Raw genomic sequence first — 23,361 nt, 5'->3', positions numbered from 1 at the left:
CCCCCCGGGTATAACTGGGTATAGAGTGCCCACTGCCCCCCCCCCGGGTATAACTGGGTGTAGAGTGCCCACTGCCCCCCCCCCAGTATAACTGGGTGTAGAGTGCCCACTCTCGGCCCCCCCCCCCGGGTATAACTGGGTGTAGAGTGCCCACTGCCCCCCCCCAGTATAACTGGGTGTAGAGTGCCCACTGCCCCCCCCCGGGTATAACTGGGTGTAGAGTGCCCACTCTCGGCCCAGCCCCCCCAGTATAACTGGGTGTAGAGTGCCCCCTGCCCCCCCCCCCCAGTATAACTGGGTGTAGAGTGCCCCCTGCCCCCCCCCGGGTATAACTGGGTGTAGAGTGCCCACTCTCGGCCTGCCCCCCCGGGTATAACTGGGTGTAGAGTGCCCCCCCCCGGGTATAACTGGGTGTAGAGTGCCCCCTGCCCCCCCCCCCCCCCCAGTATAACTGGGTGTAGAGTGCCCACTGCCTCCCCCCCCGGGTATAACTGGGTGTAGAGTGCCCACTGCCCCCCCCCCAGTATAACTGGGTGTAGAGTGCCCACTGCCCCCCCCCCCCCAGTATAACTGGGTGTAGAGTGCCCACTCTCGGCCCACCCCCCCCGGGTATAACTGGGTGTAGAGTGCCCACTGCCCCCCCCCCGGGTATAACTGGGTGTAGAGTGCCCACTGCCCCCCCCCCAGTATAACTGGGTGTAGAGTGCCCACTGCCCCCCCCCCAGTATAACTGGGTGTAGAGTGCCCACTCTCGGCCCCCCCCCCCCGGGTATAACTGGGTGTAGAGTGCCCACTGCCCCCCCCCCGGGTATAACTGGGTGTAGAGTGCCCACTCTCGGCCCACCCCCCCCAGTATAACTGGGTGTAGAGTGCCCCCTGCCCCCCCCCGGGTATAACTGGGTGTAGAGTGCCCCCTGCCCCCCCCCGGGTATAACTGGGTGTAGAGTGCCCCCTGCCCCCCCCCGGGTATAACTGGGTGTAGAGTGCGCACTCTCGGCCCCCCCCCCGGGTATAACTGGGTGTAGAGTGCCCACTGCCCCCCCCCCCCGGGTATAACTGGGTGTAGAGTGCCCACTCTCGGCCCCCCCCCCCCCAGTATAACTGGGTGTAGAGTGCCCACTGCCCCCCCCCCAGTATAACTGGGTGTAGAGTGCCCACTGCCCCCCCCCCCCCAGTATAACTGGGTGTAGAGTGCCCACTCTCGGCCCCCCCCCCGGGTATAACTGGGTGTAGAGTGCCCACTGCCCCCCCCCAGTATAACTGGGTGTAGAGTGCCCACTCTCGGCCCCCCCCCCGGGTATAACTGGGTGTAGAGTGCCCACTGCCCCCTGCCCCCAGTATAACTGGGTGTAGAGTGCCCACTGCCCCCCCCCCCAGTATAACTGGGTGTAGAGTGCCCACTCTCGGCCCCCCCCCCCAGTATAACTGGGTGTAGAGTGCCCACTGCCCCCCCCCCCCAGTATAACTGGGTGTAGAGTGCCCACTCTCGGCCCCCCCCCCCCGGGTATAACTGGGTGTAGAGTGCCCACTGCCCCCTGCCCCCAGTATAACTGGGTGTAGAGTGCCCACTGCCCCCCCCCCAGTATAACTGGGTGTAGAGTGCCCCCTGCCCCCCCCAGTATAACTGGGTGTAGAGTGCCCCCCCCCCCCCCAGTATAACTGGGTGTAGAGTGCCCCCTGCCCCCCCCCCCCGGGTATAACTGGGTGTAGAGTGCCCCCTGCCCCCCCCCCAGTATAACTGGGTGTAGAGTGCCCCCTGCCCCCCCCCCAGTATAACTGGGTGTAGAGTGCCCACTGCCCCCCCCCCCCAGTATAACTGGGTGTAGAGTGCCCACTCTCGGCCCACCCCCCCCGGGTATAACTGGGTGTAGAGTGCCCACTGCCCCACCCCCCCCAGTATAACTGGGTGTAGGGTGCCCCCTGCCCCCCCCCGGGTATAACTGGGTGTAGAGTGCCCCCTGCCCCCCCCCCAGTATAACTGGGTGTAGAGTGCCCCCTGTCCCCCCCCCAGTATAACTGGGTGTAGAGTGCCCACTGCCCCCCCCCGGGTATAACTGGGTGTAGAGTGCCCCCCCCCCCAGTATAACTGGGTGTAGGGCTCACATTGCCTGCTCTCGCCCAGTAACCAATTCCCTGGGCCTTAGGTTGTCGAATAGCCGACACACTCGGCAACATTAGAGGACCCTGATTTGCATATTTAAAGGGCCCACCACCTGACTCGGGCACGTATTCAGGCCGCTTTGTCCAAGATGCCTTTGAGGCTGGCGGCCGGAGTGCAGGGTAAACGGGGCGGTCAGCCATTTTTGGGCCTCGAGCATCCCATTGAGGCCGGGCGGCCCAAGTTAAAACTTACCCCCTGGTGTCTTCCAAATTGGGCTAGAAGTCCATGCCTGAATACAGTACAGGCAGTTAAATATTAGATCTGGAAGATCATTGCTAAAAGTCACTATAAAAAAGGCAAAAGCATAACCCTTTGTAATCGGTTGCAGAGACTGGCAGAATCCGGAACAAGGGGGCACAAACTTAAAATTAGAGCTAAGCATTTCAGAAACATAGAAACATAGAAGATAGGAGCAGGAGTAGGCCATTCGGCCCCTCGAGCCTGCTCCGCCATTCAATGCGATCATGGCTGATCATCCACATTCAGTACCTTGTCCCTGCCTTCTCCTCATATCCCTTGATCCCTTTAGCCTTAAGAAATATATCCAACTCCTTCTTGTAAGTTGGCCTCCACTGCCTTCTGTGGTAGAGAATTCAACAGGTTCACCACTCTCTGGGTGAAGAAAATCCTCCTCATTTCTGTCCTAAATGGCTTACCCCTTATCCTTAGACTGTGACCCCTGGTTCTGGACTCCCCGACCATCGGGAACATCCTTCCTAAGAGATTAACGTGTAAAGTTAAGGCACATGGGATTGGGGGCAAGGTATTGACTTGGATAGAAAACTGGTTGGCAGACAGAAAGCAAAAAGTTGGAAAAAACGGGTCTTTTTCTGAGTGCCAGGCAGGCAGTGACTAGTGGAGTATCGCAGGGATCGGTCCTTGGACCCCAGCTATTCACAATGGGCCAGAAATTGGTGAACGGGGCTTGCAGCCCCGTTTCTGCACTTACCCCGCACTACTGCCGATCAGCTCCAGGGACGCCTGGAATTGGTGTTTCCAGAAGAAGAATCCCGGGCAGCGTATGACGTCACGCCGCCCAGGAGTGCAGCCAGCGCGAAGCCAGGAGCGTGCAGTGCAAGTGAGACACACCCCTTGAGGTCTCAGTTTCACTGGACACGCCCCCAATGTTTCTGTCAAGCTGCTAAGCATTTTTACATGCAAAGCAGCAGTTTAAATAGGTTTTTGGAAGTTTTTTGAAGATTTTGGTAACTTTTATAAACTTTTTTAAATGTTTACATTATTTTGAGTAATCTGAAGTAGTTTTAAACAGAATTAAAGCAATTTAAAGACTTTTAAAAGCCCTAAAAGAATTTTTTTAATTCCATTTATTTATTTAGTAATGTCGTCGTCGTCATACGTGTCTTCACACTGTTCCCTTTGGGGAACTGTATGAAGTGGTGGAAGGATTTATGGCCATGATTAACGCTCATTCCGTGACCGTAACCATCTTTGAACCAGCCATTAGGGCGGTTAGTCCTATGGCGGGAGGGTTTTACGGGCTCCCACAAGCTATACAAGGAGGGGGGGCCACCCACACCCACGGACGCAAATATCCCACTGGATGTCAACCCAGAATTTAGAGCCGGAGCTCCGACTCCACTTGCCGGGACTGTCTGGAGCGGGGTTCGAAACCCTACCCTGATCTGGCCCAGCGGCGGGGATCCTACCGCTATGACAAAGGCCCAATCCGATTAGCAACGTGAAATGGCAGCATAGGGCTCCAGTCACGGGGAGGGAAAAGGCACAGGAAACATATGGGTGTCACCTTTTGTGCGGAGTGGGCCTTTTGCGTAGCAGTAAGCATCCCCGCCGCTGGGCCAGAAGGAGTAGGGTTTTGAACCCCACTCCAGACAGTCCCGGCAAGTGGAGTCGGAGTTCCAACTTTAAATTCTGGGTGGACATCCAGCGGGATACTTGCGTCCGTGGGTGTTGGTGGCCCCCCCCCCCTCAGATGGGTTGTGGGAGCCCGTAAAACCCTCCCGCCATAGGACTAACCACCCTAATGGCTGGTTCAAAGATAGTTACGGTCACGGAATGAGCGTTAATCACGGCCATAAATCCTTCCACCACTTCATACAGTTCCCCAAAGGGAACAGTGTGAGGATACGTACGATGACCTCTTGCGCAATGCACCTCCTTGGACCCTCAGTCGCAGATGCGAGGGGGCAAGTCGTGCAATTGTTAAATTTTTCATTTTATTGACATGTAAAATGTTGGCCCAGTAATTCCCTTCCAACTGCGCGAGTACGGTCGGGGTACTTACGCATCTGGCCGGATGAAATGCCGGTTTTCAGCATGCACAGTGCTTTTGGGGAAAACCGGCATTTCCTGTCCTCTGAACGAAGGGGTTCAGAGGCAGAACGCGTGCGACTGCACAGGCAGCGCGTGCGCAGTATAATTCGCCGCTTTCATTACTGCTTTCAGTGAGGTCAAGTCCTTACAACTTACACATGAAAAAAGCATGGGTACAGTTGCTCCAGAGGCTGCGGAGGAAGATATTTCTTATCGTGGCGCTTCTGAAAGTATGTATGTCTGTATATATTCCTTTGCGTGTTATGTATATATTCCTTTACTTATGTGTATGAATGTATTATTTAATTATGACTTTCAGAGAAAGTAACTTATTGGAAAATCATAATTAAAAACATACATTCATACACATTAGTAAAGGAATATAAAACATACATACATATACGTAAAGGAATATATGTGGACATACATACATAACTCATTCTCACATTCCATTCACACAGCCACAATTGCTCCTTCTACCTACCGTTCTGAAAACCCTTTTAAAGAAAAAAAATTTTAACTTTAAAACTTACTTAAAATTTCTTAAAATAACTTCCCTCCCTTTCCCAAACAAAAATATTGCATTTCAGAAGCTCCACAATAAAATGTTTCTTCCTCCGCAGCCAATGAACCACTTTACACTTGCTTTTTTCAAGTGTAACTTCTGAGGACTTACCCTCACGGATTTCATGAATGAAATCTACGAAGTTCACTGCGCAAGCGCTGCCTGTGCAGTCGCACGCGCTCGAGGTCTGGAAATGCCGGCGTTCCCCACATGCGCTGTTCATGCTGAACGCCGGCATTTCCAACGGCCAGATGTGTGAGTACCCCGAGCGCACTCACGCCTTTGGCCGCGAATTTCTGGCCCATTATATATTAATGATCAAGACAAGGGAACTAGATGTAATGGCCCAGAAATTCGGGTCGGGGGCTTCCCGCGGGTGCAAGCCCCCGATCTGCACTTACCTAGCACGCTGGCCGTTGAGCTGTGGGCCCTCGTGGAATTCCGATCCGGGGCCTGGTCCAGCTGCCGGTGCGCAGTGCTTGCGTATCCCAGGGGCGCAGTTAGTTCGATGCGTCCCCTGGGATCACGTGGGCCATGGAGAGCCAATGGTAGCAGGGAATGCTTCATTCATAAGTCTGACATGGTGTGGAGATGCCGGTGTTGGACTGGGGTGGACAAATGTAAGAAATCACACAACACCAGGTTATAGTCCAACAGCTTTATTTGAAATCACAAGCTTTCGGAGCGCTGCTCCTTCGTCAGGTGAAGTGGAGAGATGCATAAAAACACAGCTTATATAGTCAAAGAATAATGTCAGATGTTTACAGGTAATCTTTCTAACTGCCATTTATCACACCTCGGCAGAGAGATAATCACAGCAATCAAAGGTGTAAATGGTTTCCTCATTGTTCCACCTCATTGTTCTTTGATGTAATGTTTTCCTGACTGACCTGTTTGGACACCATTTACACCTTTGATTGCTGTGATTATCTCTCTGCCGAGGTTAGGGGATTAAATACGTGGGGTTACGGGGATAGGGTGGGATATGTGTCGGTGCAGGCTCGGTGGGCCGAAATGGCACAGTGGGGATTCTGTGATTCTGTGACTAGACAGACTAGATGCAGGAAGGATGTTCCCGATGGTGGGGGAGTCCAGAACCAGGGGTCACAGTCTAAGGATAAGGGGTAAGCCATTTAGGACAGAGATGAGGAGGAATTTCTTCACCTAGAGAGTGATGAACCTGTGGAATTCTCTACCACAGAAGGCAGTTGAGGCCAACTTATTAAATATATTCAAGAAGGAGTTGGATATATTTCTTAAGGCTAAAGGGATCAAGGGATATGGGGAGAAAGCAGGGACAGGGTACTGAATTTGGATGATCAACCATGATCTCATTAAATGGTGGAACAGGCTCGAGGGGCCGAATGGCCTACTCCTGCTCCTATCTGCTATGTTTCTATGACTAGCGCTGAAATGGGCTGGGCCCTTGGTAGAGAACAGCCTTGTACTGCTTGAAGCTAGAAATGAAAGGGATAAAGTAAATTCCAATGGGGTGAAAAGCTATAAACAAGATAACACGACAGCAGAACAGGGCTAATGGAAGTGTACTGGAAAAGGAGTGGCCAGGTTACTAGCCTTAACCTGAGTGAAAATGGTATTTTGACCATTAGAACCAATTAAAAAAGATGATTTTGTTAAAGACCATATATGGACACTGGCCAAACGAACTGTTGATAAGGAATGGGTTAAAACCTTGAGATTCAAAGGACAGTTTCACGCAGAGTTTTGCTGCGAAGATAAGGCACAGACCTGCGATGACGTTGCCTGTGTCCGAAGGGCTCCAGAGACCGAGGGCTGTGAGCTATTCGTCACTATCGCCTAATGTTAAGTATTGATTACGCTGTAAGCTTAATAAATCTGATCTATTGCTCAAACATACTGGCTGCTGCCTATTGGTGTCTTGTCCAAGAACTCTGAGTTGTCACTTGACTGAGTCACACTGCACACAAATACAAGTATTCACTTTAAAATCTTTGCATAATATTTTTAAATTTCCAAACCAGGGATAAACCTGAGCTTTATATTTTCTATGTCAGCAGTTTATAAAATTAGAGTCATAGAGTTATACAGCACAGAAAGAGGCCCTTCGGCCCATCGTGTCTGCGCCGGCCATCAATCCCTGTCTATTCTAATCCCATTTTCCAGCACTTGGTCCGTAGCCTTGTATGCTATGGCGTTTCAAGTGCTCATCTAAATGCTTCTTGAATGTTGTGAGGGTTCCTGCCTCTACCACCCTTTCAGGCAGTGAGTTCCAGATTCCAACCCCCCTCTGGGTGAAAAAGTTTTTCCTCAAATCCCCTCTAAACCTCCTGCCCCTTACCTTGAATCTATGCCCCCTTGTTATTAGCTCCTCTACTAAGGGGAAAAGTTCCTTTCTATCTACCCTATCTATGCCCCTCATAATTTTGTACACCTCAATCATTCCCCCTCAGCCTTCTCTGCTCTAAGGAAAACAACCCCAGCCTGTCCAGTCTCTCTTCATAGCTGAAGCGCTCCAGCCCAGGTAATATCCTGGTGAATCTCCTCTGCACCCTCTCCAATGCAATCACATCCTTCCTATAGTGTGGCGACCAGAACTGCACACAGTATTCCAGCTGTGGCCTAACTAGCATTTTGTACAGCTCCATCATAACCTCCCTGCTCTTATATTCTATGCCTCAGCTAATGAAGGCAAGTATCCCATATGCCTTTTTAACCACCTTATCTACCTGTCCTGCTGCTTCAGGGATCTATGTGCATGCACACCAAGGTCCCTCTGATCCTCTGTCCTTCCTAGGGTCCTACCATTCATTGTGTATTCCCTTGCCTTGTTAGTCCTCCCAAAATGCATCACCTCACACTTTTCAGGGTTAAATTCCATTTGCCACTGTTCTGCCCATCTAACCAACCCGTCTATATCGTCCTGTAGCCTGAGGCTTCCCTCCTCTCTCTTTACCACTCCACCAATTTTCGTGTCATCTGCGAACTTACTGATCATACCTCCTACATTCATATCTAAATCATTAATATACACTACAAACAGCAAAGGACCCAGCACCAATCCCTGTGGTACACCACTGGACACAGGCTTCCAGTCACAAAAACAACCTTTGACCATCACCCTCTGCCTCCTGCCACTAAGCCAATTTTGGATCCAATAAATAAAATTGCCCTGGATCCCATGGGCTCTTACCTTCTTGACCAGTCTCCCATGCGGGACTTTGTCAAAAGCCTTACTGAAGTCCATGTAGACTACACCAACTGCACTACCCTCATCCACACACCTAGTCACCCCCTCGAAAAATTTAATCAAATTGGTCAGGCATGATCTCCCCCTGACAAAGCTATGCTGACTATCCTTGATTAATCTCTGCCTCTCCAAGTGGAGACTAATTCTGTTCCTCAGAATTTTTTCCAATAATTTCCCTACCACTGATGTTAGGCTCACTGGCCTGTAATTCCCTGGTTTATCCCTACTATCCTTCTTGAAAATTGTTGGCTATTACTGTTTTAAGTATCTACTGTACGTCAAGTGCTATTACATTCATAAACTTGAAACAAGAAAGCTTACAATAGTTCTCAAACTCCTATCGCTTTCTTACTGCAGTTACTTCAGTTTTACAGAAATCAAATCTACTTTATTTGCATAATATCACTGAAATGATTGCACTGATAAACACGCACTGTATTGTCTTTTTAATAAACACAAAATAAATATAAATGGAATGTTAACAGTGCTTGCAATCATTATCATCTCACCGTGGTTAGTTCTGTGCCTCAGGCAAGGAAATAATGCCAGAAAAGTTCACCTTGTTGAGTAGTAGAGTAACAAGACATGTTCTCTTCCTGTCCTTACTAGTGAGGGTTCAGGTGCCACTACTGATAGTCACTGAAATCTAGCAGTGCTTCAAGGTGAAGAGGTTTGTGAATATTTTGCAAGTACTGACGGGAATAATAAGTAATGTGAGGCCCCTGTGTAATTAGGACAACATGGAAAATATTGCAAAATGGAGATCTGGTTTATTATTAACTATTATAACCTTGTGCTACCGTATTCAACTTGCAAAGACTGTAAGGGCTCGAATTAATCATAGAATCATTACAGCATAGTAGGAGGTCATTTGTCCTGTTGAGCCTGTGCCAGCTCTGTGCAAGAGCACTCCAGATAGGGCAGTAGATAGGGCTTTAAACTAATGAAGGGGGGGGGGAGGATTCAGGAAAGGGTCAATTCAAAAGCAGTAAGAGAAATGTCAAGGCTGTAGAGCAGAGTAGTGATCTGGGTAAAGATAAGCAGAGTGGGTCAGGAAAGGACAGAGAGATTAATAAAGGCAATAGGGCATTAGTGACTAAACTGACAGCAAAGAAAGAAAGAAAGGCTTGCATTTCTATAGCGCCTTTCACGACCACCGGGCGTCCCAAAGCTCTTTACAGCCATTGAAGTACTTTTTGAAGTGTAGTCACTGTTGTAATGTAGGAAACATGGCACCCAATTATGAGCTCAGCAAGATCCCACAAACAGCAATGTGATAATGACCAGATCATCTGTTTTTGTGATGTTGATTGAGGGATAAATATTGGCCCCAGGACACCAGGGATAGCTCCACTGCCCTTCTTCGAAATAGTGTCATGGGATCTTTTACGTCCACCTGAGAGAACAGACGGGATCTTGGTTTAACGTCTCATCCAAAAAACTGCACCTCCAACAGTGCAGCGCTCCCTCAGTACTGCCCCTCCGACAGTGCGGCGCTCCCTCAGCACTGCCCCTCTGACAGTGTGGCGCTCCCTCAGTACTGCCCCTCCGACAGTGCAGCACTCCCTCAGTACTGCCCCTCCGACAGTGCGGCGCTCCCTCAGTACTGCCCCTCCGACAGTGCGGCGCTCCCTCAGTACTGCCCCTCCGACAGTGCGGCGCCCCCTCAGTACTGCCCCTCCGACAGTGCGGCGCTCCCTCAGTACTGCCCCTCCGACAGTACGGCACTCCCTCAGTACTGCCCCTCCGACAGTGCGGCGCTCCCTCAGTACTGCCCCTCCTACAGTGCGGCGCTCCCTCAGTACTGCCCCTCCGACAGTGCGGCACACCCTCAGTACCACCCCTCCGACAGTGCGGCGCTCCCTCAGTACTGCCCCTCCGACAGTGCAGCGCTCCCTCAGTACTGCCCCTCCAACAGTGCAGCACTCCCTCAGTACTGCACTGAAATGTCAGCCTAGATTTTTGTGCACAAGTCTCTGGAGTGGGACTTGAACCCACAACCTTCTGACTCAAAGGCGAGGGTGCTGCCAACTGAGCCACAGCTGACAGGGAAAAATAGAAAAAAGTTAAAGCTAAAGGTACTATATCTGAATGCACAAAGCATTCACAACAAACTGGATGAATTAATAGTGCAGAGGGAAATAAATGGGTTTGATTTAATAGCCATTACAGAGACGTGGTTGCAGAGTGACCAAAGTTGGGAACTAAATATTCCAGGATATTTGACTTTTAGAAGAGACAGGCAGAATGGAAAAGAAGGAGTGATAGCCCTGATCAAAAAGGAAGGAATAAAGACAGTAGAGAAAGGATCTTGGCTCGGAAAAACAAAATGTAAAATCAGTTTGGGTGGAGCTAAGAAACAACAAGGGGCAGAAAACACTAGTGGGAGTAGTCTATAGGCCCCCTGACAGTGGTTGTAGTGGCGGGCAGAGTATAAATCAGGAAATTAGAGTTACATGTAACAAGGGTAATACAGTAATCATGGGGGAATTTAACTTTCATATAGACTGGGCAAACCAAATTTGCAGAAATAATGCAGAGGAAGAGTTCATGGAATGCATTCAAGATAGTTTTCTAGATCAGTATGTCAAGGAACCTATGAGGGAATTGGCTATTTTAGATCTAGTACTGTGCAATGAGACAGGGTTAGTAAAGGAGCCTCTGGGGAGCAGTGATCATAATATGATAGAATTTTATGTTGAGTTTGAGAGTGACTTAGTTAAGTCCGAAACTAGGGTCCTAAATTTGAACAAGGCAAACTAGGTATGTATGAGAGGCGAGTTGGCTAAGGTAGGTAGTGAAACTAGATTAAAAGATATGACAGTAGAAAAGCAATGGCAAACATTTAAAGAAATAATTCATAATTCGCAATGAATATATGCCCCTTAAGGAATAAAAACACCACAGGAAAAATAGTCTAACCGTGGCTAACAAGAGAAATTAAAGATAATATTAAAGGAAGAGGCATATAATGTTGCCAAAAAGAGTAAGCCTGAGGATTGGGAGGATTTTAGAATTCAGCAAAGGAGGACCAAGAAATTGATAAAGAAAGGGAAAATAGATTATGAGAGTAAACTAGCGAGAGACATAAAAACAGACTGTAAAAGCTTCTATAAGGTATGTAAAAAGGAAAAGATTAGCGAAAGTAAATGTGGGTCCCTTACAGGCTGAGACAGGAGAAATTATAATGGGGAATAAGGAACTGGCAGAGAAATTAAACAAATACCTTGGCCGGAATTTTGCGGGCAGGTTCGGAGGCGAGTCCGCTGTCAAAATCAAAAAGATTGACAGCAGGTCGGTATCCCAATGTCGGTTCTCAATGACTCCATTTCTCTGAATAGTTGATAGCTGCAAAAGTGGTATAAAAGCTACCATTTCACAGCTGTTCACTTTTCAATGTTAGAAGCTGGAGCCTTCAGGATTTGGAATACATTTTTCAGCTTTATGCAGTTTTGAAGTGTTTGGAGTAAACTCTCTATTCACTGTCACCTCCTTGGAGCAACCACTCTCACCATTGACAGATTGCTTCTTTCATCTCAATTTCACCTGTCATCTATTCCAGCAGCATTGGTGCCCTTGAAAAAATGTCACCACGATCAGCCCCAACACCAACATCACCAGGCACACCAGCATCACCAACAACACCACCAACCTACGCCGCAATCACCTGATGCTGCACAGGACACGGGGCATCAGCACCCGGCCACACTGTTGCCCAGGACGCCAGGGATGGTCTCACCATGGCCAGATTTACTTCACTTGACGCTGTACACCCTGGATGCCACATGATGCACCAGGTTGGCACCACCCCACATTTACACCATAAAGCATCCCTACAATGCCCAAGCCATTCCTTTCACACTCATCACCATTGCAGGGGTGGGGGGGGTGGGTACCCTTATGTCTCACCATTCACTGCAACTCACTAAGCCACTTCCAAAGGTGCACACAAATATGTCCAAGAAGGCAAAGTGTGGAAAATAAAGATTTCAATGTTTGGCAACACATCAGCAGAAACTTCACAAGAACATAAGAAATAGGAGCAGGAGTCAGCCATTCGGCCCCTCGAGCCTGCTCCACCACACGGCCGCTCGAGCCTGCTCCACCACACGGCCCCTCGAGCCTGCTCCACCACACGGCCGCTCGAACCTGCTCCACCACACGGCCGCTCGAGGCTGCTCCACCACACAGCCCCTCGAACCTGCTCCACCAGACGGCCCCTCGAGCCTGCTCCACCACACGGCCCCTCGAGCCTGCTCCACCATTCAATGAGATCATGGCTGATCTTCTGCCTCAACTCCATTCACAGGCCCTATCACCATATCCCTTGATGCCCTTACTAGTCAGAAATCTATCGACTTTCGACTTCTGTTTTGAATATACCCAATGACTGAGCCTCCACAGCCCTCTGGGGTAGAGAATTCCAAAGATTCACCACCCTCTGTGTGAAGAAATTTCTTCTCATCTCAGTCCTAAATGGCCAACCCTTTATCCTGAGGCTGTGGCCCCTGGTTCTAGACTCCCCAGCCGAGGGAAACATTCTCCCAGCATCCACCCCATCAAGCCCTGTAATAATTTTGTATGCTTCAATGAGATCCCCTCTCATTCTTCTGAATTCAAGAGAATACATGCCAAGTTTACTCAATCTCTTCTCATACGACAGTCCCGCCATCCCAGGAATCAATCTCGTGAACCTACATTGCACTCCCTCTATGGCAAATATATCCTTCCTGGTAAGGAGACCAAAATTGTACACAGTACTCCAGGTGTGGTCTCACCAAGGCCCTATATAATTGGAGTAAGACTTCTTTACTCCTGTACTCAAATCCTCTTGTAATGAAGGCCAGCATACCATTTGCCTTCCGAATGGCTTGCTGCACCTGCACATTCACTTTCAGTGACTCATGTACAAGGACACCCAGGTCCCTTTGAGCATCTGCATTCACCAATCTTTCACCATTTAGGAAATACTCTGCCTTTCTGTTTTTTCTACCAAAGTGGATAACTTCACATTTATCCACATTATATTCCACCTGCCATGTTCTCGCCCACTCACTGAGCCTGTCAAGATCCCCTTGAAGCCTCTTCACATCCTCTTCACAACTGACACTGCCACCTAGCTTTGTATCATCAGCAAATTTGGAAATGTTACATTTAGCCCCCTCTTCCAAATCATTGATATAGATTGTGAATAGCTGGGGCCCAAGCACCGATCCTTGTGGTACCCCACTAGTCACAGCCTCCCATCCTGAAAAAGACCCGTTTATCCCTACTCTGTTTTCTGTCTGTTAACCAATTCTCAATCCATGCTAATATATTACCCCCAATTCCATGTGCCGTAATTTTGTTCACCAACCTCTTGTGTGGGACCTTATCGAAGGCCTTCTGAAAATCCAGATACACCACATCTACCAGTTCCCCTTTGTCTACTCCACTAGTTACATCCTCAAAGAACTCCAATAGCTTTGTCAAACAGGATTTCCCTTTCATAAATCCATGTTGACTCTGCCCAATCTTACTATTAGTTTCTAAGTGCCCAGTTATTGCATCCTTTATAATAGATTCCAGCATTTTCCCAACGACTGATGTGAGGCTAACAGGTCTGTAGTTCCCCGTTTTCTCTCTCCCTCCTTTCTTAGGGAGTGGGGGGGGGGGAGAGTGTGGGGGAGGAGGTGGAGGGGGAGGAGGGAGTGGGGGGGAGGGGAGGAGGAGAGGAGTGGGGGGGAGGGGGGTGGGGGGAGAAGAGGGAGGGGTGAAGAGGGGAGGAGGGAGGGAGGTGAGGGGGGAAGGGAAGGAGGGGGGAAGGGGGGGAGGAGAGGAAGGAGGGGGGAAGGAGTGGGGAAGGGGGGGAGGGGGGAAGAGGTGGAGGGGGAGGAGGGAGTGGGGGGGGGGAGGGGGAGTGGGTGTTGGGGGGAGGGGTGGAGAGGGGGGAGGAGTGGAGAGGGGGGAGGAGAAGAGGGAGGGGTGAAGAGGGGAGGAGGGAGGGAGGAGAGGGGGGGAAGGGGGGGAGGGGGGAAGGGGGAGGAGGGGGGGAGGAGGAGAAGAGGGGAGGATGGGAGGAGGGGGGAGGAGAGGGGGCAGGGGAGGAGTGGGGGGAGGGGCGGGGGGAGAAGAGGGAGGGGGAGAAGAGGGAGGGGGAGGGGGAAGGAGGGAGGTGGGGGGAGGTGGGGGAAGGGGGAGGAGGGGGAAGGAGAGGGAGGAGGGGGAAGGGGGTAAGGGGGGAGGAGGGGGGAGGGGGAGAAGAGGGGAGGATGGGAGGAGGGGGGAGGAGAGGGGGAAAGGGGGGAGGAGAGAGAGAAGGGGAGGGGGAGAGAAGGGGAGGGGGAGAGAAGGGGAGGGGGGAGGGAAGGGGAGGGGGAGAGAAGGGGAGGGGGGAGAGAAGGGGAGGGGAGAAGGGGAGGGGGAGAGAAGGGGAGGGGGGAGAGAAGGGGAGGGGGGAGAAGGGGAGGGGGAGAGAAGGGGAGGAGAGAAGGGGAGGGGGAGAGAAGGGGAGGGGGAGAGAAGGGGAGGGGGGAGAGAAGGGGAGGGGGGAGAAGGGGAGGGGGAGAGAAGGGGAGGGGGGAGAGAAGGGGAGGGGGGAGAAGGGGAGGGGGGAGAAGGAGAAGGGGAGAAGGAGAAGGGGAGAAGGGGGAGGAAGGGGGGAGGAGGTGAGGGGGGTGGAGGAGGGGGGAAGGAGGAGGGGGGAAGGAGGAGGGGGGAAGGAGGGGAGAGAGGGTGGAGGAGGGGGGAGAGGGGGGAGGAGGAGGAGGGGGAGGGGGAGGAGGAGGGGGAGAGGGTGGAGGAGGAGGGGGAGAGGGTGGAGGAGGAGGGGGGCGAGAGGGAGGGGTGGTAAAAGGGAGGGGTGGTAAAAGGGAGGGGGGTAAGAGGGAGGAGGGGGAGGAGGAGGAGCGGGGGAGGGGGCAGGGGAGGAGTGGCGGGGGGAGCTGACAGCGGACATGGTTTTATTGTGGATTCTGGGGGGTCCACCCCGTCTCCTCCCGGCTCCACAATAAGGCAGTAACAAAATATTCAACTTACCTTTTAGAAGGCAGCCTCCACTCCCTTTCTGGACCTGTCGGTTTATCCGCTGTGCGCCTGGAGGAACTGACCACAGTGCTCTCGCTTCCTGAGCTCATTCACAATCCAGCTTCGCAAAGGGGCCAGCGATAGGACTCTTTAGCTTTAGAGGTTGAGCAGTCACTGACTGCATGGCAGTGAGAAGAACACCAGCTATAAAGGACAAGAAATACTGAAACCATTCGCCCTGCAGCCTGAATCACAGGTGGCATTTATACCGTCAAAAAAAATGCCAAATATCTTTAGCAAAATACTGCAGATGTTGGAAATCCGAAATAACAACAGAAAATGCTGGAAAAACTCAGCAAGTCAGGCAACATCCGTGGAGAGAAATTTGAGTTGACGTTTCGGGTTTGACCCTTCTTCAAAACTGGAGAGAAAAGGAACTAGATCGAAGGCAGGGCTGCGATCGGACAAAAGAATAAAAGAACCAAAAGAAGTAAAAGAGATTAGAAGCTAGACGAGATGGTAATAGGCTGTGATTAGGTGTAAAGTGTACTGGCAGGGCAAAAGATAGCTGCCAGGTGTGAGAGAGAAACAAAAGGAAAGGGGGGGGGGGGAAAGGAAAGGAGTGGAAAAATATAAGTGAAAATGAAATAGGGGCCGAGGTTATGATCTGAAATTGTTGAACTCGATATTGAGTCCGGAAGGCTGCAGACTGCCTAATCGGAAGATGAGGTGCTGCTCCTCGAGTTTACGTTGAGCTTCCGTGGAACAGTACAAGAGGCCAAGGACGGTGAGGTCCGAGTGGGAATGGAGCCGTGAATTGAAATGACAGGCGACCGGAAGCTCGGGGTCACCCTTACGGACTGAACGGAGGTGTTCCGCAAAGCGGTCACCCAATCTGCGTTTGGTCTCCCCAATGTAGAGGAGACCGCATCGTGAGCAGCGAATACAGTATACTAGATTGCGAGAAGTACAAGTAAATCGCTGGGAAAAAAGCGGAGGAGATGTAACACCTGCCCCTATACCTCCCCCCTCCCCACTGTCCAGGGCCCCAAACACCCCTTCCAGGTGCGTTACAGCAAAGGATCAGCAGTGGCAGCTGAACTTGTCAAACAAGAAAAACGGTAAGCAAGGCTGCGGAGAATACCAGACAATACTGCGGCGGGAGAGCTCTCGGACATACCCTGCTTGGAGCCAGAGTGCCACTGTGCTAAGAGACTTTGCTGATCTTGTATCGGGTTGCTGTGACCAGTCTAGCTGCCCCTGGATCCCCGGAGTCTGGGTCTGCACAGACCACCCACTGATGTGGATGGGAGGAGCTAGAGATTCACACTGACAAGCGAAACCTTTCCACAGGAAATGAGTCTGCGTTATGTTCTTTATACTGCAAGACCGCTCTCTGTGCTTCTCGTCTCATGTCAACCCAATAAAACCCTGTGGGGGAGAAATTCGGTTGGTAGCGCCAGTGATTAGCGCCTAAAGAGGCCGAGAAGTGGGGCGTTAGCCAATTTTCGGCCGGGCGCAGTGAACCCAGCGACTCTTGCCATATTGAGTGGCTTTTAGCGCCGGCGCTAAATCTTAGTGGCCGCTCGCGGGCGCAGGCAGATCATGACGTCATTTCAGTGTGCAATGCCTTTTTGGCGCCCCGGACCGGAAATTCAGTGGTGCGCCCCTTTGTTCCGCCTGCCGCTAATAAGGACAGCTTACTGGAACGTTCCCCAGTCGCTCTCGGGCTTAGGGGTGCGCTCTTTAAAGGGGACTGCACTGGTATAAAAGCGGCAGCCATTTTGGGAGCACAACTTCTTTGGGATTTTCACAGAGTTGCACTCCGAGAGCCATATCACTAGTGACCCAGCGCTGCCAGAGGACCATCACCCTGCTGCTGGTGAGCCTTTACACCCTGTATAATTTCTTGTTACCTATTATTATGGGGGCTGCTTTGGAGGGGAACATCCTGCTGCTCGACCATCTGGAAAGGGCATAGAGATGGAGGGAGAGGGGGCCAGGAATGGCCAGACGGAGGAGGGCCAACAGACATCGCCACACCAGACCTTACGCTGCCAGGGTATTCAGGCAGCAGTTCTCTAACCTCAACATGTCGGAGGAGCAGTGTCTTAGGAGGCTGCGATTCAGAAATGAGGTGGTGACTGAGCTGTGCCACCTGCTTCAGGCAGATCTTCAGCCGCAGATAAGGTGCAGGACCTCTCTGTCGGTGGCTGTCAAGATTACAGTAGCACTGAATTTCTATGCGACCGGCTCCTTCCAGGCAGCAACTGGGGACATTGCCAACATCTCCCAGATTGTGGTGCATAGCTGCATCCAGCAAGTAACAGATGCCCGTTTAAAAGGTGGCGGCAGTACATCTCCTTCACTGTGACACTGGACAAGCAGCGGGAGCGCGCAGAGGGCTTCGCGGCAATAGCGGATTTCCCCATGGTGCAGGGCGCCATTGACTGCACGCACGTGGCTTTGCGGGCGCCTGTTTTGAATCCGGAGGAGTTCCGCGCCCGCAAGGGGTTCCACTCCTTGAATGTGCAGCTGGTCTGTGACCACCGGCAGCTGATCCTTGCGGTCAATGCTCAGTTCCCAGGCAGCAGCCATGACGCATTCATCCTGCGCCAGACTTCAGCCGCTGACCTTTTCGAGGCCCCGGTTCACCCAGAAGGCTGGCTTCTCGGTGACAAGGGCTATCCTCTGTGCCCATGGCTGATGACCCCGCTCCGTTCGCCCAGCACCCCTGCAGAAGAGCACTACAACGTCAGCCATCAGGCGACGAGGAACATTGTGGAGCACACAATCGGCATGCTGAAGCAGCGGTTCCGCTGTTTGGACCATTCGGGAGGCGCCTTGCAGTACTCACCAGAGCGAGTCTCCCACTTCGTCGTTGTCTGCTGCATGCTCCATAACCTCGCCACCCTGCACACCCAGCCAATGCCAGCAGACATTGAAGGACCAGCAGAGGAGGAGGAGGAGGAGGAGGAGCAGGAGGAGGAGGAGGAGGAGCAGGAGGAGGAGGACCAAGACGGGAGGGTCCCAGAAACTGGAAGGGCCGTCCGTCAGAGGCTGATAAGAAGTCAGTTCTAGGCCCCTCTCACGGAATGATTGGTGCCAATCGAACACCAGGAATGGAACCATTCGGATAACCCAAAGCCTATGAAGGCCAGTATGAATGTAAAGAGCAGACATGGCCAATGTCAATAAAATAATTTGTTTATTTTGAAAAATGTGCTTCCTTCCAACATGACAAAGCAATGGCACCAGAAAGCTTAACTAACAAACTAACACATAAGTGCCTCGCACACCCGGGAGACTATCCAAAACATAACTAACATTCAGACCAAGTGACTCGCACACCCGGGAGACTATCCAAAACATTACTAACATTCAGACCAAGTGGCTCGCACACCCGGGAGATTATCCAAAACATTACTAACATTCAGACCAAGTGGCTCGCACACCCGGGAGACTATCCAAAACATTACTAACATTCAGACCAGCATCCACGGCCTTGATTTCTAGACGTCTCAGCAGCACCTTCTACTCTTTCCCCTTTGATGGTGATCTACTTCTCTTGCAAGAACGGCCCCTTCCCTCCCTGCAGCTCCTCCGTAATGGGACCCCAGTGGCTGCATGAAGGCTGGGGGACGCCTGCTGACTGTCCGAAAGCGCAGATGCCCCCGAGGGACGGCCTGGATGGACTCTGGGCTTGGAGGGCCCGGATGCTGACTGCTCCAGCTGGGCATGGGTGGAAGCAGTCTGTCCTGCAGGTGGTGGCAGCTGCAGTGGAGACGTGCCAGCGGTGGCATCAGGAATGCTGACATCCTGAGAGCGGACACCTGCTCCGTGGTCGGCCGACACACTGGCACTCTGAGGGGGCAGCATGCGAACCAATCGGCTGGTCCACAGATTGCTGGCCTGCTGTGGTGCTGCAAGGGCCCCAGGTAATCCTGCCTGATCCATCGAGGGTGGCAGCAGTCAGTGCTTGCGTGGCCTCAATCTGCCTCTGCATGAGGCCAGTGAGTGACTGCGTGGCAGCACTCAGCACTTGCATGGCAGGTGCCAGTGCTTCGGTGAAGCCCTGGGCACTCCTTTCCAGTGCTTCGGTCAAGCCCTGGGCACTCCTTTCCTGTGCTGCCCCGAAGTCTTGTACACTCCTCGCCTGTGCTGCCCCGAAGTCTTGTACACTCCTCGCCTGTGCTGCCCCGAAGTCTTGTACACTCCTCGCCTGTGCTGCCCCGAAGTCTTGTACACTCCTCGCCTGTGCTGCCACTAAGTCTTGCACACTCGTTGCCAGTGTCTCGATGGATTCAGGCATCCTTGCCACTGCAGCCATCAGCTCAGTGTGCCTGAGCCGAGCTTGGGCGCTCATTTCTGCGAGGGAATGCACCTCTTCTGCGCTCTGTGCAGCAGTCATCGTGGCCTGACGCGCCCTCCGGGGAGACGGCTCCCGAGCTTCCCTACCCACCTTGCGTTGCTGGAGCCCGCTGGTTCCTGCAACTGGTTCCTCCTCAGAGCCATCCCCCCCGCTCCCCTCCAGGGAAGCACTATCCCCAGTCTGCAGATGGGCTGGCTCGCCTGAGGGTGGTACGGATGGTCCGGCTTCCTCCTGCTCGTCGCCTCCGGAGTCAGTGTCCCTGGCAGCTTGATGGCCCGGCTCCCGAGCTGGTGATGCAGCATCTGAAAGCAGGGAGGTTGAAGAGTGGCTTTAGCGAAAGGACAGGGTGGCAGCAAGGGATGCATGAATGCTGCAATGCTCTGACATGGGTCCAGAGTGAAAAAGCATGCTGGTGGGGGGAACAAGTGGAAGGAGGCAGTTCAAAAAGGTGATGACCTTACCATCGCTGTGCACAATAGGGTCGGCAGCTCCAGTGGTGACAGGACCAATCATCCGGCTTCCAACAATCTGGTGGACTCTTTCCTCCAGGTCCGTCAGTGTCTGCAGCTGAGGAGGGCCTCCTCCAGTACGAATCTGTTCCCTCCGGTTCCTGGCCAGCTTGGCCTGCAGGAGAAAGGACAGGAAGTGATGAAACATGCTGCCCTGCGTGGTCATCTCATACCCCCCATGGTGGAACAGCCCTTACAGTATGCCCTGAGTGGTCATCTCATGCCCCCCATGGTGGAACAGCCCTTACAGTATGCCCTGAGTGGTCATCTCATGCCCCCCATGGTGGAACAGCCCTTACAGTATGCCCTGAGTGGTCATCTCATGCCCCCCATGGTGGAACAGCCCTTACAGTATGCCCTGAGTGGTCATCTCATGCCCCCCATGGTGGAACAACCCTTACAGTATGCCCTGAGTGGAATGTGCGTGTGTGTTCCCAGAAAGGGCCGTGTGTGCTGGCTGACAGATGGCCATTGGGGCATCGCGCACCCTCTGGCCATAAAGTCAGGTGCAGATGGAGGGATGAAGATGATTGGGAAAAAGCCACTCACCCTAACGACCCGAGTGAGATCGTTGAACTTCTTCCTGCATTGCACAGGAGTCCTGGCCACCACGCTGCTGGATTTGACTATTTGCGAAACTTCCCTCCAAGCTCTGCGGTACTCGTTCTGATGAGGCCTCCTGCCATTGTCAGGGTACAGCACTGCTCACCGGCGCTCCATTGCGCCAACCAAAGCATCCAATACCCCATCGGTAAAGCGCTCCGCTCTCTGCCTCATGCTCTCCATCTGGTCAAAGTTTGTAACGCCTCAGATTGCACAGCGCCGATTTTGAGACCTACAGGGCGATGAGTGTGGCTGCTGATCCTAAATGACCCGCCCCTTTAAGAGCTGGCCGGCGCCAGCATGTCTCGTGGTCATCGATTATTGACAGCACCTGCGCTGCGCCCGGCCGCCCAGATATTGAGTAGCGCCGCCAGGTTAGCGCCTTGGGAGTCCCGTGCAGCGTCTGATTTTACGCCGCAATCACCTTTAGGGGCGATGCAACCCAATATCACTCGAGGTGGCAATGAGTTGCGCCTGGTGATAGATTTTGCGCAGCGCCAATTCTAGCGCTCCAAGCGGGGCTATACCCAATTTCACCCCCTGTGTGTGTTTACTGCAGAGTGTGTATCAGGCACCTTCAGTTCAAACTCATTTACCTTTCAAGGTCTGAGTCTGAATCTCCAGGTCTTCACTGACTCGCTATCAGGGCTACAGGCAGCACCACGCCTTCGAGATGGTGTTTCCACCCGGGCACCAAATATTCCCCCAGCCCCGATGCTCAGCTCGAAACTGTTTGGGGGAGAAATTCAGTTGGTTGCGCCACCCGTTAGCGCCTTAAGAGGGCGATAAGTGGGGCGCGAGGCGGCTAGCGCCCGGGCGCGGCGAGACCTGCGCCCCTCGCAAAACTGAGTGGCGGCGCTAAACCTCAACGCCCGCTCAGCTGCGCACGCAGATCCTGACGTCATTTCAGAGTGCAACGCCCTTGGGGCGCCCCGGACCGGAACTTCAGTAGCGCCCCCCTCCTTTCCGCCTGGCGCTCCCAGCGACTGGTTGACTGGAACGGTTCCCAGTCGCTGTGGGGCTGGGGGGCCGCTATTTAAAGGGGGCTCTTCCTGGCTTCTTTGTGGTAGCCATTTTTGGACCACTCCTTCTGTGAGAGAGAGAGAGAGATTTGCAGAGAGACAAAGGGAGAGAGCTTTCTGCATCGAGTCAGCGCTCGCACAGGTACTTCTGGCTTCGGCCCAGAACTTTGTAGTTGGTTTGATTTTTCACCGGCATAACTTTGAGTGGCCACATACTATGGGGGCTGCAATGGGTTGGAACGTTGGGCTTCTCCATTACATTGAGAGGGCTCAGAGACGCCAAGAGTGCCAATCATGGCCAGACGGAGGAGGGCCAACAGACGTCGGCACAGGAGACCTTACCCTCCCAGGGTTTTCCGCCAACAGTTCTCATACCTCAACATGTCTGAGGAGCAGTGTTTTCGGAGGCTGCGACTCAGCAAGGAGGTGGTCACTGAGCTCTGCCACCTGCTTCAGCCAGATCTGCAGCCTCAACTGAGGAGCAGGACATCTCTGTCGGTGGCAGTGAAGGTGACAGTGGCTCTCAACTTCTATGCCACCGGCTCCTTCCAATCCACTACTGGGGACATTGCCAATATCTCCCAGTTCGCGGTGCATTGCTGCATCCGTCAAGTCACGAATGCCCTCTTTAAAAGGAGACGTCAGTACATCTCCCTTCCCCATGACATTAAGGTGTAGTGGGGACAGTTGGTAAATAAAGCGCCCTAGAGTATATCTGTAACTGGGGTATTGAATTAATTTTTAAATTAATTAAAGGAGTAAGTCATGGCAGGAGAGCTCAGACCCGTGTTCTGCTCCTCTTGCTCCATGTGGGAAATCAGGGATGCTGCCAGTGTCCCTGACGACCATGTGTGCGGGAAATGCATCCAGCTGCAGCTACTTGTAGACCGCATTGCGGCGCTCGAGCTGCGGGTGGATGGGTTGTGGAGCATGCGCGATGCTGAGAGGCTCGTGGATACCACGTTTAGCGAGTTGTGCACGCCTCAGGGTAGGGCAGCACAGGGAGTGACCATCAGGCGGAGCAACAAAGGCAGGCAGGTAGTGCAGGGAACCCCTGCGGACATCCCCCTTTCAAACAGGTATACCGCTTTGGATACTGTTGAGGGGATGACTCACCAGGGGAAGGCAGCAGCAGCCAACTTCCTGGCACTGGGGGTGCTCCTGCTGCCCAGGAGGGGGGGAAAAAGAGTGGGAGAGCAATAGTGGTAGGGGATTCTATAGTAAGGGGAACAGATAGGCGTTTCTGTGGCCGCAAACGTGACTCCAGGATGGTTTGTTGCCTCCCTGGTGCCAGGGTCAAGGATGTCACTGAGCGGCTGCAGGGCATTCTGGAGGGGGAGGGTGAACAGCCAGTGGTCGTGGTCCACATTGGTACCAACGACATAGGTAAAAAGAGGGATGAGGTCCTGCATCAAGAATTTAGGGAGCTAGGTAACAGATTAAAGGGCAGGACCTCAAAGGGTGTAATCTCTGGATTACTCCCAGTGCCACGTGCTAGTAAGTATAGGAATGGGAGGATAGAGCAGATGAATGCGTGGCTAAAGAGTTGGTGTAGGGGGGAGGGTTTTACTTTCCTGGATCACTGGGCCTGCTTCTGGGAAAG

At 52.5% G+C, this 23,361-nt stretch overlaps 1 protein-coding gene across 5 annotated transcripts in view; it reads right to left on the bottom strand.

The window, feature by feature from the left end:
• The window catches only part of LOC147108957 (CMP-N-acetylneuraminate-beta-galactosamide-alpha-2,3-sialyltransferase 2-like), a 70,358-nt gene that overhangs the window by 22,062 nt on the left and 24,935 nt on the right, over positions 1 to 23,361 (bottom strand). For 3 of the 5 annotated variants that reach the window (XM_086005946.1, XM_086005950.1, XM_086005947.1), the window contains exon 3: positions 15,265 to 15,456. The exons of 1 other annotated variant lie outside the window; for it this stretch is intronic. The gene's annotated coding sequence lies outside the window, so the exon portion shown is untranslated. Of the gene's footprint in view, positions 1 to 8,756; positions 9,558 to 15,264; positions 15,457 to 23,361 lie in introns of those variants that run through there. One more of the 5 variants, XM_086005949.1, reaches the window with a different exon arrangement.

Source organism: Somniosus microcephalus, chromosome 13 (assembly GCF_052327205.1).
Source record: "Somniosus microcephalus isolate GS21.2 chromosome 13, FLI_Smic_1.0, whole genome shotgun sequence".
NCBI classification, from domain to species: Eukaryota; Metazoa; Chordata; class Chondrichthyes; order Squaliformes; family Somniosidae; genus Somniosus; species Somniosus microcephalus.
This window is presented reverse-complemented; position numbering and strand designations above follow the sequence as displayed.